Here is a 14,794-nt window from a genome sequence, read left to right on the forward strand (position 1 = left end):
CACCTACTTTCTAAGTTTCTATGTTTCTATCTTCAGAATATGAGGTGCTTTGTTGTTCTTCGCCTTTTATTAGCAAAAATTAAACTCTAATTGCACTATCTTTAAACTTGAATGTGTTCGTAATGTGAGCATTGGTGGTTCAGGGGTAGAATTCTCGCCTACCACGCGGGAGACCCGGGTTCGATTCCCGGCCAATGCAGTTTTTATGGAAGTATTTCGGAAACCGTGCATTTAAAAATTAAGCTGACCGACTGTTTAAAGCGCGGACACAGAGAGGAGCGGCTGTTAAATGAGCGGAGGCACAGATATACTTCTGTATAAAGAGCGGGAGCAGTGAGGAGCGCTTGTAAAGTGAGGGAGTAAAGGATTTGAGTCGATTTGAGTCATTTTTCAAATAGCACGAGCAGAGGGAAGCGGCAATTTAAAAAGCGAGAACACACAAGAGTGGCTGTTTACAGTGCGGCAGCAGAGATGAGCGGGAGCAAGGCTGGGCGGCAGTTTAATAAGGAGGAGCAGAAAGGAGCGGCGGTACCGTTTCCTCGAGCTGTGGCGATTTACAATAATTCCATCAATGTAATATCTCCAAGTTTGCAAATCACACCAAGCTGGGTGGCAGAGCGAGCTGCGAGGAGGATGCTCGGAGGCTGCAGCGGGATTGGACAGATTAGGTGAATGGGCAAATGGATGGCACATGCCATATAATGTAGATAAGTGTGAGTTTTTCCACTTTGGTGGCAAAACCTTGAAGGTAGAATTTTATCTGAATGTTGACCGATTTGTAAAAGCGGAGGGGTATTGAGATCTGGGTATTTTGGTACATCAGTCGTTGAAATCATTCATAAATACGGGTACAGCATGCAGTAAAGGAAGCAAATGTCATGCTGGCCTTCATAGCGAGGAGATTAGGGTATCGGAGCATGGAGACTTGTACAGGATCTTGGTGAGACCAGACCTTGAGTATTGTGTGCAGTTATGATCATCTAATCTGAGGAAGGACATTCTTGCTTTTGAGTGAGTGTAGCGAATATTCACCAGACTGATTCCAGGGATGGCAGGACTGACATGAAGAAAGACTGGATCGACTAGGCTTATACTCGCTGGAATTTAGAAGAATGAGAGGGGAACTCATAGAAACATTTACAATTTGGTCGGGAATGGACAGGTTTGATGGCGTAAAAAGGTTCCCGCAGTCCGAATGCAGGAAGCCGAGTACAAGCGGTCACAGTCTAAGGATAAAGTGTAAACGATTTAGGACCGACACGAGGAGAAACTTCTTCACTCAGATCATTGTGAACCTCTGGAATTCTGTACCACAGAAAGATGTGGAACCCAGTTGGATAGATATACTCTAAAGAGAGTGAGATATGGCCCTCACGGCTAAAATGATCAAGGGGTATGGAGAGATATCAGGAAGGGGAAGTGAAGTTGCATGCTCAGCCATGATCATATTGAATGGTGGTGCTGGCTGGAATATACGAATGGCCTACTCCTGCACCTACTTTCTAAGTTTCTATGTTTCTATCTTCAGAATATGAGGTGCTTTGTTGTTCTTCGCCTTTTATGAGCAAAAATTAAACTCTAATTGCACTATCTTTAAACTTGAATGTGTCCGTAATGTGAGCATTGGTGGTTCAGGGGTAGAATTCTCGCCTGCCACGCGGGAGACCCGGGTTCGATTCCCGGCCAATGCAGTTTTTATGGAAGTATTTCGGAAACCGTGCATTTAAAAATTAAGCTGACCGACTGTTTAAAGCGCGGACACAGAGAGGAGCGGCTGTTAAATGAGCGGAGGCACAGATATACTTCTGTATAAAGAGCGGGAGCAGTGAGGAGCGCTTGTAAAGTGAGGGAGTAAAGGATTTGAGTCATTTTTCAAATAGCACGAGCAGAGGGAAGCGGCAATTTAAAAAGCGAGAACACACAAGAGTGGCTGTTTACAGTGCGGCAGCAGAGATGAGCGGGAGCAAGGCTGGGCGGCAGTTTAATAAGGAGGAGCAGAAAGGAGCGGCGGTACCGTTTCCTCGAGCTGTGGCGATTTACAATAATTCCATCAATGTAATATCTCCAAGTTTGCAAATCACACCAAGCTGGGTGGCAGAGCGAGCTGCGAGGAGGATGCTAGGAGGCTGCAGCGGGATTGGACAGATTAGGTGAATGGGCAAATGGATGGCACATGCCATATAATGTAGATAAGTGTGAGTTTTTCCACTTTGGTGGCAAAACCTTGAAGGTAGAATTTTATCTGAATGTTGACCGATTTGTAAAAGCGGAGGGGTATTGAGATCTGGGTATTTTGGTACATCAGTCGTTGAAATCATTCATAAATACGGGTACAGCATGCAGTAAAGGAAGCAAATGTCATGCTGGCCTTCATAGCGAGGAGATTAGGGTATCGGAGCATGGAGACTTGTACAGGATCTTGGTGAGACCAGACCTTGAGTATTGTGTGCAGTTATGATCATCTAATCTGAGGAAGGACATTCTTGCTTTTGAGTGAGTGTAGCGAATATTCACCAGACTGATTCCAGGGATGGCAGGACTGACATGAAGAAAGACTGGATCGACTCGGCTTATACTCGCTGGAATTTAGAAGAATGAGAGGGGAACTCATAGAAACATTTACAATTTGGTCGGGAATGGACAGGTTTGATGGCGTAAAAAGGTTCCCGCAGTCCGAATGCAGGAAGCCGAGTACAAGCGGTCACAGTCTGAGGATAAAGTGTAAACGATTTAGGACCGACACGAGGAGAAACTTCTTCACTCAGATCATTGTGAAACTCTGGAATTCTGTACCACAGAAAGATGTGGAACCCAGTTGGATAGATATACTCTAAAGAGAGTGAGATATGGCCCTCACGGCTAAAATGATCAAGGGGTATGGAGAGATATCAGGAAGGGGAAGTGAAGTTGCATGCTCAGCCATGATCATATTGAATGGTGGTGCTGGCTGGAATATACGAATGGCCTACTCCTGCACCTACTTTCTAAGTTTCTATGTTTCTATCTTCAGAATATGAGGTGCTTTGTTGTTCTTCGCCTTTTATTAGCAAAAATTAAACTCTAATTGCACTATCTTTAAACTTGAATGTGTCCGTAATGTGAGCATTGGTGGTTCAGGGGTAGAATTCTCGCCTGCCACGCGGGAGACCCGGGTTCGATTCCCGGCCAATGCAGTTTTTATGGAAGTATTTCGGAAACCGTGCATTTAAAAATTAAGCTGACCGACTGTTTAAAGCGCGGACACAGAGAGGAGCGGCTGTTAAATGAGCGGAGGCACAGATATACTTCTGTATAAAGAGCGGGAGCAGTGAGGAGCGCTTGTAAAGTGAGGGAGTAAAGGATTTGAGTCATTTTTCAAATAGCACGAGCAGAGGGAAGCGGCAATTTAAAAAGCGAGAACACACAAGAGTGGCTGTTTACAGTGCGGCAGCAGAGATGAGCGGGAGCAAGGCTGGGCGGCAGTTTAATAAGGAGGAGCAGAAAGGAGCGGCGGTACCGTTTCCTCGAGCTGTGGCGATTTACAATAATTCCATCAATGTAATATCTCCAAGTTTGCAAATCACACCAAGCTGGGTGGCAGAGCGAGCTGCGAGGAGGATGCTAGGAGGCTGCAGCGGGATTGGACAGATTAGGTGAATGGGCAAATGGATGGCACATGCCATATAATGTAGATAAGTGTGAGTTTTTCCACTTTGGTGGCAAAACCTTGAAGGTAGAATTTTATCTGAATGTTGACCGATTTGTAAAAGCGGAGGGGTATTGAGATCTGGGTATTTTGGTACATCAGTCGTTGAAATCATTCATAAATACGGGTACAGCATGCAGTAAAGGAAGCAAATGTCATGCTGGCCTTCATAGCGAGGAGATTAGGGTATCGGAGCATGGAGACTTGTACAGGATCTTGGTGAGACCAGACCTTGAGTATTGTGTGCAGTTATGATCATCTAATCTGAGGAAGGACATTCTTGCTTTTGAGTGAGTGTAGCGAATATTCACCAGACTGATTCCAGGGATGGCAGGACTGACATGAAGAAAGACTGGATCGACTCGGCTTATACTCGCTGGAATTTAGAAGAATGAGAGGGGAACTCATAGAAACATTTACAATTTGGTCGGGAATGGACAGGTTTGATGGCGTAAAAAGGTTCCCGCAGTCCGAATGCAGGAAGCCGAGTACAAGCGGTCACAGTCTAAGGATAAAGTGTAAACGATTTAGGACCGACACGAGGAGAAACTTCTTCACTCAGATCATTGTGAACCTCTGGAATTCTGTACCACAGAAAGATGTGGAACCCAGTTGGATAGATATACTCTAAAGAGAGTGAGATATGGCCCTCACGGCTAAAATGATCAAGGGGTATGGAGAGATATCAGGAAGGGGAAGTGAAGTTGCATGCTCAGCCATGATCATATTGAATGGTGGTGCTGGCTGGAATATACGAATGGCCTACTCCTGCACCTACTTTCTAAGTTTCTATGTTTCTATCTTCAGAATATGAGGTGCTTTGTTGTTCTTCGCCTTTTATTAGCAAAAATTAAACTCTAATTGCACTATCTTTAAACTTGAATGTGTCCGTAATGTGAGCATTGGTGGTTCAGGGGTAGAATTCTCGCCTGCCACGCGGGAGACCCGGGTTCGATTCCCGGCCAATGCAGTTTTTATGGAAGTATTTCGGAAACCGTGCATTTAAAAATTAAGCTGACCGACTGTTTAAAGCGCGGACACAGAGAGGAGCGGCTGTTAAATGAGCGGAGGCACAGATATACTTCTGTATAAAGAGCGGGAGCAGTGAGGAGCGCTTGTAAAGTGAGGGAGTAAAGGATTTGAGTCGATTTGAGTCATTTTTCAAATAGCACGAGCAGAGGGAAGCGGCAATTTAAAAAGCGAGAACACACAAGAGTGGCTGTTTACAGTGCGGCAGCAGAGATGAGCGGGAGCAAGGCTGGGCGGCAGTTTAATAAGGAGGAGCAGAAAGGAGCGGCGGTACCGTTTCCTCGAGCTGTGGCGATTTACAATAATTCCATCAATGTAATATCTCCAAGTTTGCAAATCACACCAAGCTGGGTGGCAGAGCGAGCTGCGAGGAGGATGCTAGGAGGCTGCAGCGGGATTGGACAGATTAGGTGAATGGGCAAATGGATGGCACATGCCATATAATGTAGATAAGTGTGAGTTTTTCCACTTTGGTGGCAAAACCTTGAAGGTAGAATTTTATCTGAATGTTGACCGATTTGTAAAAGCGGAGGGGTATTGAGATCTGGGTATTTTGGTACATCAGTCGTTGAAATCATTCATAAATACGGGTACAGCATGCAGTAAAGGAAGCAAATGTCATGCTGGCCTTCATAGCGAGGAGATTAGGGTATCGGAGCATGGAGACTTGTACAGGATCTTGGTGAGACCAGACCTTGAGTATTGTGTGCAGTTATGATCATCTAATCTGAGGAAGGACATTCTTGCTTTTGAGTGAGTGTAGCGAATATTCACCAGACTGATTCCAGGGATGGCAGGACTGACATGAAGAAAGACTGGATCGACTAGGCTTATACTCGCTGGAATTTAGAAGAATGAGAGGGGAACTCATAGAAACATTTACAATTTGGTCGGGAATGGACAGGTTTGATGGCGTAAAAAGGTTCCCGCAGTCCGAATGCAGGAAGCCGAGTACAAGCGGTCACAGTCTAAGGATAAAGTGTAAACGATTTAGGACCGACACGAGGAGAAACTTCTTCACTCAGATCATTGTGAACCTCTGGAATTCTGTACCACAGAAAGATGTGGAACCCAGTTGGATAGATATACTCGAAAGAGAGTGAGATATGGCCCTCACGGCTAAAATGATCAAGGGGTATGGAGAGATATCAGGAAGGGGAAGTGAAGTTGCATGCTCAGCCATGATCATATTGAATGGTGGAGCTGGCTGGAATATACGAATGGCCTACACCTGCACCTACTTTCTAAGTTTCTATGTTTCTATCTTCAGAATATGAGGTGCTTTGTTGTTCTTCGCCTTTAATTAGCAAAAATTAAACTCTAATTGCACTATCTTTAAACTTGAATGTGTCCGTAATGTGAGCATTGGTGGTTCAGGGGTAGAATTCTCGCCTGCCACGCGGGAGACCCGGGTTCGATTCCCGGCCAATGCAGTTTTTATGGAAGTATTTCGGAAACCGTGCATTTAAAAATTAAGCTGACCGACTGTTTAAAGCGCGGACACAGAGAGGAGCGGCTGTTAAATGAGCGGAGGCACAGATATACTTCTGTATAAAGAGCGGAGCAGTGAGGAGCGCTTGTAAAGTGAGGGAGTAAAGGATTTGAGTCATTTTTCAAATAGCACGAGCAGAGGGAAGCGGCAATTTAAAAAGCGAGAACACACAAGAGTGGCTGTTTACAGTGCGGCAGCAGAGATGAGCGGGAGCAAGGCTGGGCGGCAGTTTAATAAGGAGGAGCAGAAAGGAGCGGCGGTACCGTTTCCTCGAGCTGTGGCGATTTACAATAATTCCATCAATGTAATATCTCCAAGTTTGCAAATCACACCAAGCTGGGTGGCAGAGCGAGCTGCGAGGAGGATGCTAGGAGGCTGCAGCGGGATTGGACAGATTAGGTGAATGGGCAAATGGATGGCACATGCCATATAATGTAGATAAGTGTGAGTTTTTCCACTTTGGTGGCAAAACCTTGAAGGTAGAATTTTATCTGAATGTTGACCGATTTGTAAAAGCGGAGGGGTATTGAGATCTGGGTATTTTGGTACATCAGTCGTTGAAATCATTCATAAATACGGGTACAGCATGCAGTAAAGGAAGCAAATGTCATGCTGGCCTTCATAGCGAGGAGATTAGGGTATCGGAGCATGGAGACTTGTACAGGATCTTGGTGAGACCAGACCTTGAGTATTGTGTGCAGTTATGATCATCTAATCTGAGGAAGGACATTCTTGCTTTTGAGTGAGTGTAGCGAATATTCACCAGACGGATTCCAGGGATGGCAGGACTGACATGAAGAAAGACTGGATCGACTAGGCTTATACTCGCTGGAATTTAGAAGAATGAGAGGGGAACTCATAGAAACATTTACAATTTGGTCGGGAATGGACAGGTTTGATGGCGTAAAAAGGTTCCCGCAGTCCGAATGCAGGAAGCCGAGTACAAGCGGTCACAGTCTAAGGATAAAGTGTAAACGATTTAGGACCGACACGAGGAGAAACTTCTTCACTCAGATCATTGTGAACCTCTGGAATTCTGTACCACAGAAAGATGTGGAACCCAGTTGGATAGATATACTCTAAAGAGAGTGAGATATGGCCCTCACGGCTAAAATGATCAAGGGGTATGGAGAGATATCAGGAAGGGGAAGTGAAGTTGCATGCTCAGCCATGATCATATTGAATGGTGGTGCTGGCTGGAATATACGAATGGCCTACTCCTGCACCTACTTTCTAAGTTTCTATGTTTCTATCTTCAGAATATGAGGTGCTTTGTTGTTCTTCGCCTTTTATGAGCAAAAATTAAACTCTAATTGCACTATCTTTAAACTTGAATGTGTCCGTAATGTGAGCATTGGTGGTTCAGGGGTAGAATTCTCGCCTGCCACGCGGGAGACCCGGGTTCGATTCCCGGCCAATGCAGTTTTTATGGAAGTATTTCGGAAACCGTGCATTTAAAAATTAAGCTGACCGACTGTTTAAAGCGCGGACACAGAGAGGAGCGGCTGTTAAATGAGCGGAGGCACAGATATACTTCTGTATAAAGAGCGGGAGCAGTGAGGAGCGCTTGTAAAGTGAGGGAGTAAAGGATTTGAGTCATTTTTCAAATAGCACGAGCAGAGGGAAGCGGCAATTTAAAAAGCGAGAACACACAAGAGTGGCTGTTTACAGTGCGGCAGCAGAGATGAGCGGGAGCAAGGCTGGGCGGCAGTTTAATAAGGAGGAGCAGAAAGGAGCGGCGGTACCGTTTCCTCGAGCTGTGGCGATTTACAATAATTCCATCAATGTAATATCTCCAAGTTTGCAAATCACACCAAGCTGGGTGGCAGAGCGAGCTGCGAGGAGGATGCTAGGAGGCTGCAGCGGGATTGGACAGATTAGGTGAATGGGCAAATGGATGGCACATGCCATATAATGTAGATAAGTGTGAGTTTTTCCACTTTGGTGGCAAAACCTTGAAGGTAGAATTTTATCTGAATGTTGACCGATTTGTAAAAGCGGAGGGGTATTGAGATCTGGGTATTTTGGTACATCAGTCGTTGAAATCATTCATAAATACGGGTACAGCATGCAGTAAAGGAAGCAAATGTCATGCTGGCCTTCATAGCGAGGAGATTAGGGTATCGGAGCATGGAGACTTGTACAGGATCTTGGTGAGACCAGACCTTGAGTATTGTGTGCAGTTATGATCATCTAATCTGAGGAAGGACATTCTTGCTTTTGAGTGAGTGTAGCGAATATTCACCAGACTGATTCCAGGGATGGCAGGACAGACATGAAGAAAGACTGGATCGACTAGGCTTATACTCGCTGGAATTTAGAAGAATGAGAGGGGAACTCATAGAAACATTTACAATTTGGTCGGGAATGGACAGGTTTGATGGCGTAAAAAGGTTCCCGCAGTCCGAATGCAGGAAGCCGAGTACAAGCGGTCACAGTCTAAGGATAAAGTGTAAACGATTTAGGACCGACACGAGGAGAAACTTCTTCACTCAGATCATTGTGAACCTCTGGAATTCTGTACCACAGAAAGATGTGGAACCCAGTTGGATAGATATACTCGAAAGAGAGTGAGATATGGCCCTCACGGCTAAAATGATCAAGGGGTATGGAGAGATATCAGGAAGGGGAAGTGAAGTTGCATGCTCAGCCATGATCATATTGAATGGTGGAGCTGGCTGGAATATACGAATGGCCTACACCTGCACCTACTTTCTAAGTTTCTATGTTTCTATCTTCAGAATATGAGGTGCTTTGTTGTTCTTCGCCTTTAATTAGCAAAAATTAAACTCTAATTGCACTATCTTTAAACTTGAATGTGTCTGTAATGTGAGCATTGGTGGTTCAGGGGTAGAATTCTCGCCTGCCACGCGGGAGACCCGGGTTCGATTCCCGGCCAATGCAGTTTTTATGGAAGTATTTCGGAAACCGTGCATTTAAAAATTAAGCTGACCGACTGTTTAAAGCGCGGACACAGAGAGGAGCGGCTGTTAAATGAGCGGAGGCACAGATATACTTCTGTATAAAGAGCGGGAGCAGTGAGGAGCGCTTGTAAAGTGAGGGAGTAAAGGATTTGAGTCATTTTTCAAATAGCACGAGCAGAGGGAAGCGGCAATTTAAAAAGCGAGAACACACAAGAGTGGCTGTTTACAGTGCGGCAGCAGAGATGAGCGGGAGCAAGGCTGGGCGGCAGTTTAATAAGGAGGAGCAGAAAGGAGCGGCGGTACCGTTTCCTCGAGCTGTGGCGATTTACAATAATTCCATCAATGTAATATCTCCAAGTTTGCAAATCACACCAAGCTGGGTGGCAGAGCGAGCTGCGAGGAGGATGCTAGGAGGCTGCAGCGGGATTGGACAGATTAGGTGAATGGGCAAATGGATGGCACATGCCATATAATGTAGATAAGTGTGAGTTTTTCCACTTTGGTGGCAAAACCTTGAAGGTAGAATTTTATCTGAATGTTGACCGATTTGTAAAAGCGGAGGGGTATTGAGATCTGGGTATTTTGGTACATCAGTCGTTGAAATCATTCATAAATACGGGTACAGCATGCAGTAAAGGAAGCAAATGTCATGCTGGCCTTCATAGCGAGGAGATTAGGGTATCGGAGCATGGAGACTTGTACAGGATCTTGGTGAGACCAGACCTTGAGTATTGTGTGCAGTTATGATCATCTAATCTGAGGAAGGACATTCTTGCTTTTGAGTGAGTGTAGCGAATATTCACCAGACTGATTCCAGGGATGGCAGGACTGACATGAAGAAAGACTGGATCGACTCGGCTTATACTCGCTGGAATTTAGAAGAATGAGAGGGGAACTCATAGAAACATTTACAATTTGGTCGGGAATGGACAGGTTTGATGGCGTAAAAAGGTTCCCGCAGTCCGAATGCAGGAAGCCGAGTACAAGCGGTCACAGTCTGAGGATAAAGTGTAAACGATTTAGGACCGACACGAGGAGAAACTTCTTCACTCAGATCATTGTGAAACTCTGGAATTCTGTACCACAGAAAGATGTGGAACCCAGTTGGATAGATATACTCTAAAGAGAGTGAGATATGGCCCTCACGGCTAAAATGATCAAGGGGTATGGAGAGATATCAGGAAGGGGAAGTGAAGTTGCATGCTCAGCCATGATCATATTGAATGGTGGTGCTGGCTGGAATATACGAATGGCCTACTCCTGCACCTACTTTCTAAGTTTCTATGTTTCTATCTTCAGAATATGAGGTGCTTTGTTGTTCTTCGCCTTTTATTAGCAAAAATTAAACTCTAATTGCACTATCTTTAAACTTGAATGTGTCCGTAATGTGAGCATTGGTGGTTCAGGGGTAGAATTCTCGCCTGCCACGCGGGAGACCCGGGTTCGATTCCCGGCCAATGCAGTTTTTATGGAAGTATTTCGGAAACCGTGCATTTAAAAATTAAGCTGACCGACTGTTTAAAGCGCGGACACAGAGAGGAGCGGCTGTTAAATGAGCGGAGGCACAGATATACTTCTGTATAAAGAGCGGGAGCAGTGAGGAGCGCTTGTAAAGTGAGGGAGTAAAGGATTTGAGTCATTTTTCAAATAGCACGAGCAGAGGGAAGCGGCAATTTAAAAAGCGAGAACACACAAGAGTGGCTGTTTACAGTGCGGCAGCAGAGATGAGCGGGAGCAAGGCTGGGCGGCAGTTTAATAAGGAGGAGCAGAAAGGAGCGGCGGTACCGTTTCCTCGAGCTGTGGCGATTTACAATAATTCCATCAATGTAATATCTCCAAGTTTGCAAATCACACCAAGCTGGGTGGCAGAGCGAGCTGCGAGGAGGATGCTAGGAGGCTGCAGCGGGATTGGACAGATTAGGTGAATGGGCAAATGGATGGCACATGCCATATAATGTAGATAAGTGTGAGTTTTTCCACTTTGGTGGCAAAACCTTGAAGGTAGAATTTTATCTGAATGTTGACCGATTTGTAAAAGCGGAGGGGTATTGAGATCTGGGTATTTTGGTACATCAGTCGTTGAAATCATTCATAAATACGGGTACAGCATGCAGTAAAGGAAGCAAATGTCATGCTGGCCTTCATAGCGAGGAGATTAGGGTATCGGAGCATGGAGACTTGTACAGGATCTTGGTGAGACCAGACCTTGAGTATTGTGTGCAGTTATGATCATCTAATCTGAGGAAGGACATTCTTGCTTTTGAGTGAGTGTAGCGAATATTCACCAGACTGATTCCAGGGATGGCAGGACTGACATGAAGAAAGACTGGATCGACTCGGCTTATACTCGCTGGAATTTAGAAGAATGAGAGGGGAACTCATAGAAACATTTACAATTTGGTCGGGAATGGACAGGTTTGATGGCGTAAAAAGGTTCCCGCAGTCCGAATGCAGGAAGCCGAGTACAAGCGGTCACAGTCTAAGGATAAAGTGTAAACGATTTAGGACCGACACGAGGAGAAACTTCTTCACTCAGATCATTGTGAACCTCTGGAATTCTGTACCACAGAAAGATGTGGAACCCAGTTGGATAGATATACTCTAAAGAGAGTGAGATATGGCCCTCACGGCTAAAATGATCAAGGGGTATGGAGAGATATCAGGAAGGGGAAGTGAAGTTGCATGCTCAGCCATGATCATATTGAATGGTGGTGCTGGCTGGAATATACGAATGGCCTACTCCTGCACCTACTTTCTAAGTTTCTATGTTTCTATCTTCAGAATATGAGGTGCTTTGTTGTTCTTCGCCTTTTATTAGCAAAAATTAAACTCTAATTGCACTATCTTTAAACTTGAATGTGTCCGTAATGTGAGCATTGGTGGTTCAGGGGTAGAATTCTCGCCTGCCACGCGGGAGACCCGGGTTCGATTCCCGGCCAATGCAGTTTTTATGGAAGTATTTCGGAAACCGTGCATTTAAAAATTAAGCTGACCGACTGTTTAAAGCGCGGACACAGAGAGGAGCGGCTGTTAAATGAGCGGAGGCACAGATATACTTCTGTATAAAGAGCGGGAGCAGTGAGGAGCGCTTGTAAAGTGAGGGAGTAAAGGATTTGAGTCGATTTGAGTCATTTTTCAAATAGCACGAGCAGAGGGAAGCGGCAATTTAAAAAGCGAGAACACACAAGAGTGGCTGTTTACAGTGCGGCAGCAGAGATGAGCGGGAGCAAGGCTGGGCGGCAGTTTAATAAGGAGGAGCAGAAAGGAGCGGCGGTACCGTTTCCTCGAGCTGTGGCGATTTACAATAATTCCATCAATGTAATATCTCCAAGTTTGCAAATCACACCAAGCTGGGTGGCAGAGCGAGCTGCGAGGAGGATGCTAGGAGGCTGCAGCGGGATTGGACAGATTAGGTGAATGGGCAAATGGATGGCACATGCCATATAATGTAGATAAGTGTGAGTTTTTCCACTTTGGTGGCAAAACCTTGAAGGTAGAATTTTATCTGAATGTTGACCGATTTGTAAAAGCGGAGGGGTATTGAGATCTGGGTATTTTGGTACATCAGTCGTTGAAATCATTCATAAATACGGGTACAGCATGCAGTAAAGGAAGCAAATGTCATGCTGGCCTTCATAGCGAGGAGATTAGGGTATCGGAGCATGGAGACTTGTACAGGATCTTGGTGAGACCAGACCTTGAGTATTGTGTGCAGTTATGATCATCTAATCTGAGGAAGGACATTCTTGCTTTTGAGTGAGTGTAGCGAATATTCACCAGACTGATTCCAGGGATGGCAGGACTGACATGAAGAAAGACTGGATCGACTAGGCTTATACTCGCTGGAATTTAGAAGAATGAGAGGGGAACTCATAGAAACATTTACAATTTGGTCGGGAATGGACAGGTTTGATGGCGTAAAAAGGTTCCCGCAGTCCGAATGCAGGAAGCCGAGTACAAGCGGTCACAGTCTAAGGATAAAGTGTAAACGATTTAGGACCGACACGAGGAGAAACTTCTTCACTCAGATCATTGTGAACCTCTGGAATTCTGTACCACAGAAAGATGTGGAACCCAGTTGGATAGATATACTCGAAAGAGAGTGAGATATGGCCCTCACGGCTAAAATGATCAAGGGGTATGGAGAGATATCAGGAAGGGGAAGTGAAGTTGCATGCTCAGCCATGATCATATTGAATGGTGGAGCTGGCTGGAATATACGAATGGCCTACACCTGCACCTACTTTCTAAGTTTCTATGTTTCTATCTTCAGAATATGAGGTGCTTTGTTGTTCTTCGCCTTTAATTAGCAAAAATTAAACTCTAATTGCACTATCTTTAAACTTGAATGTGTCCGTAATGTGAGCATTGGTGGTTCAGGGGTAGAATTCTCGCCTGCCACGCGGGAGACCCGGGTTCGATTCCCGGCCAATGCAGTTTTTATGGAAGTATTTCGGAAACCGTGCATTTAAAAATTAAGCTGACCGACTGTTTAAAGCGCGGACACAGAGAGGAGCGGCTGTTAAATGAGCGGAGGCACAGATATACTTCTGTATAAAGAGCGGAGCAGTGAGGAGCGCTTGTAAAGTGAGGGAGTAAAGGATTTGAGTCATTTTTCAAATAGCACGAGCAGAGGGAAGCGGCAATTTAAAAAGCGAGAACACACAAGAGTGGCTGTTTACAGTGCGGCAGCAGAGATGAGCGGGAGCAAGGCTGGGCGGCAGTTTAATAAGGAGGAGCAGAAAGGAGCGGCGGTACCGTTTCCTCGAGCTGTGGCGATTTACAATAATTCCATCAATGTAATATCTCCAAGTTTGCAAATCACACCAAGCTGGGTGGCAGAGCGAGCTGCGAGGAGGATGCTAGGAGGCTGCAGCGGGATTGGACAGATTAGGTGAATGGGCAAATGGATGGCACATGCCATATAATGTAGATAAGTGTGAGTTTTTCCACTTTGGTGGCAAAACCTTGAAGGTAGAATTTTATCTGAATGTTGACCGATTTGTAAAAGCGGAGGGGTATTGAGATCTGGGTATTTTGGTACATCAGTCGTTGAAATCATTCATAAATACGGGTACAGCATGCAGTAAAGGAAGCAAATGTCATGCTGGCCTTCATAGCGAGGAGATTAGGGTATCGGAGCATGGAGACTTGTACAGGATCTTGGTGAGACCAGACCTTGAGTATTGTGTGCAGTTATGATCATCTAATCTGAGGAAGGACATTCTTGCTTTTGAGTGAGTGTAGCGAATATTCACCAGACGGATTCCAGGGATGGCAGGACTGACATGAAGAAAGACTGGATCGACTAGGCTTATACTCGCTGGAATTTAGAAGAATGAGAGGGGAACTCATAGAAACATTTACAATTTGGTCGGGAATGGACAGGTTTGATGGCGTAAAAAGGTTCCCGCAGTCCGAATGCAGGAAGCCGAGTACAAGCGGTCACAGTCTAAGGATAAAGTGTAAACGATTTAGGACCGACACGAGGAGAAACTTCTTCACTCAGATCATTGTGAACCTCTGGAATTCTGTACCACAGAAAGATGTGGAACCCAGTTGGATAGATATACTCTAAAGAGAGTGAGATATGGCCCTCACGGCTAAAATGATCAAGGGGTATGGAGAGATATCAGGAAGGGGAAGTGAAGTTGCATGCTCAGC

General features: G+C 45.2%; 1 protein-coding gene and 10 non-coding genes across 11 annotated transcripts in view; all 11 read left to right on the plus strand.

Annotated features, from left to right (window-relative positions):
- LOC139248232 (zinc finger protein 84-like) overlaps positions 1–14,794 on the plus strand; it is a 1,036,220-nt gene that overhangs the window by 698,466 nt on the left and 322,960 nt on the right. The window lies entirely within an intron of this gene.
- Positions 129–199, plus strand: trnag-acc (transfer RNA glycine (anticodon ACC)). The gene has a single exon. It is a non-coding gene; the product is annotated as a tRNA-Gly (tRNA).
- Positions 1,621–1,691, plus strand: trnag-gcc (transfer RNA glycine (anticodon GCC)). Its single transcript has one exon. It is a non-coding gene; the product is annotated as a tRNA-Gly (tRNA).
- Positions 3,103–3,173, plus strand: trnag-gcc (transfer RNA glycine (anticodon GCC)). The gene has a single exon. It is a non-coding gene; the product is annotated as a tRNA-Gly (tRNA).
- On the plus strand, positions 4,585–4,655 carry trnag-gcc (transfer RNA glycine (anticodon GCC)). Its single transcript has one exon. It is a non-coding gene; the product is annotated as a tRNA-Gly (tRNA).
- On the plus strand, positions 6,077–6,147 carry trnag-gcc (transfer RNA glycine (anticodon GCC)). Its single transcript has one exon. It is a non-coding gene; the product is annotated as a tRNA-Gly (tRNA).
- trnag-gcc (transfer RNA glycine (anticodon GCC)) lies at positions 7,558–7,628 on the plus strand. The gene has a single exon. It is a non-coding gene; the product is annotated as a tRNA-Gly (tRNA).
- Positions 9,040–9,110, plus strand: trnag-gcc (transfer RNA glycine (anticodon GCC)). The gene has a single exon. It is a non-coding gene; the product is annotated as a tRNA-Gly (tRNA).
- Positions 10,522–10,592, plus strand: trnag-gcc (transfer RNA glycine (anticodon GCC)). Its single transcript has one exon. It is a non-coding gene; the product is annotated as a tRNA-Gly (tRNA).
- On the plus strand, positions 12,004–12,074 carry trnag-gcc (transfer RNA glycine (anticodon GCC)). The gene has a single exon. It is a non-coding gene; the product is annotated as a tRNA-Gly (tRNA).
- On the plus strand, positions 13,496–13,566 carry trnag-gcc (transfer RNA glycine (anticodon GCC)). The gene has a single exon. It is a non-coding gene; the product is annotated as a tRNA-Gly (tRNA).

This window comes from Pristiophorus japonicus, unplaced genomic scaffold (genome assembly GCF_044704955.1).
Source record: "Pristiophorus japonicus isolate sPriJap1 unplaced genomic scaffold, sPriJap1.hap1 HAP1_SCAFFOLD_29, whole genome shotgun sequence".
NCBI lineage: Eukaryota > Metazoa > Chordata > Chondrichthyes > Pristiophoridae > Pristiophorus > Pristiophorus japonicus.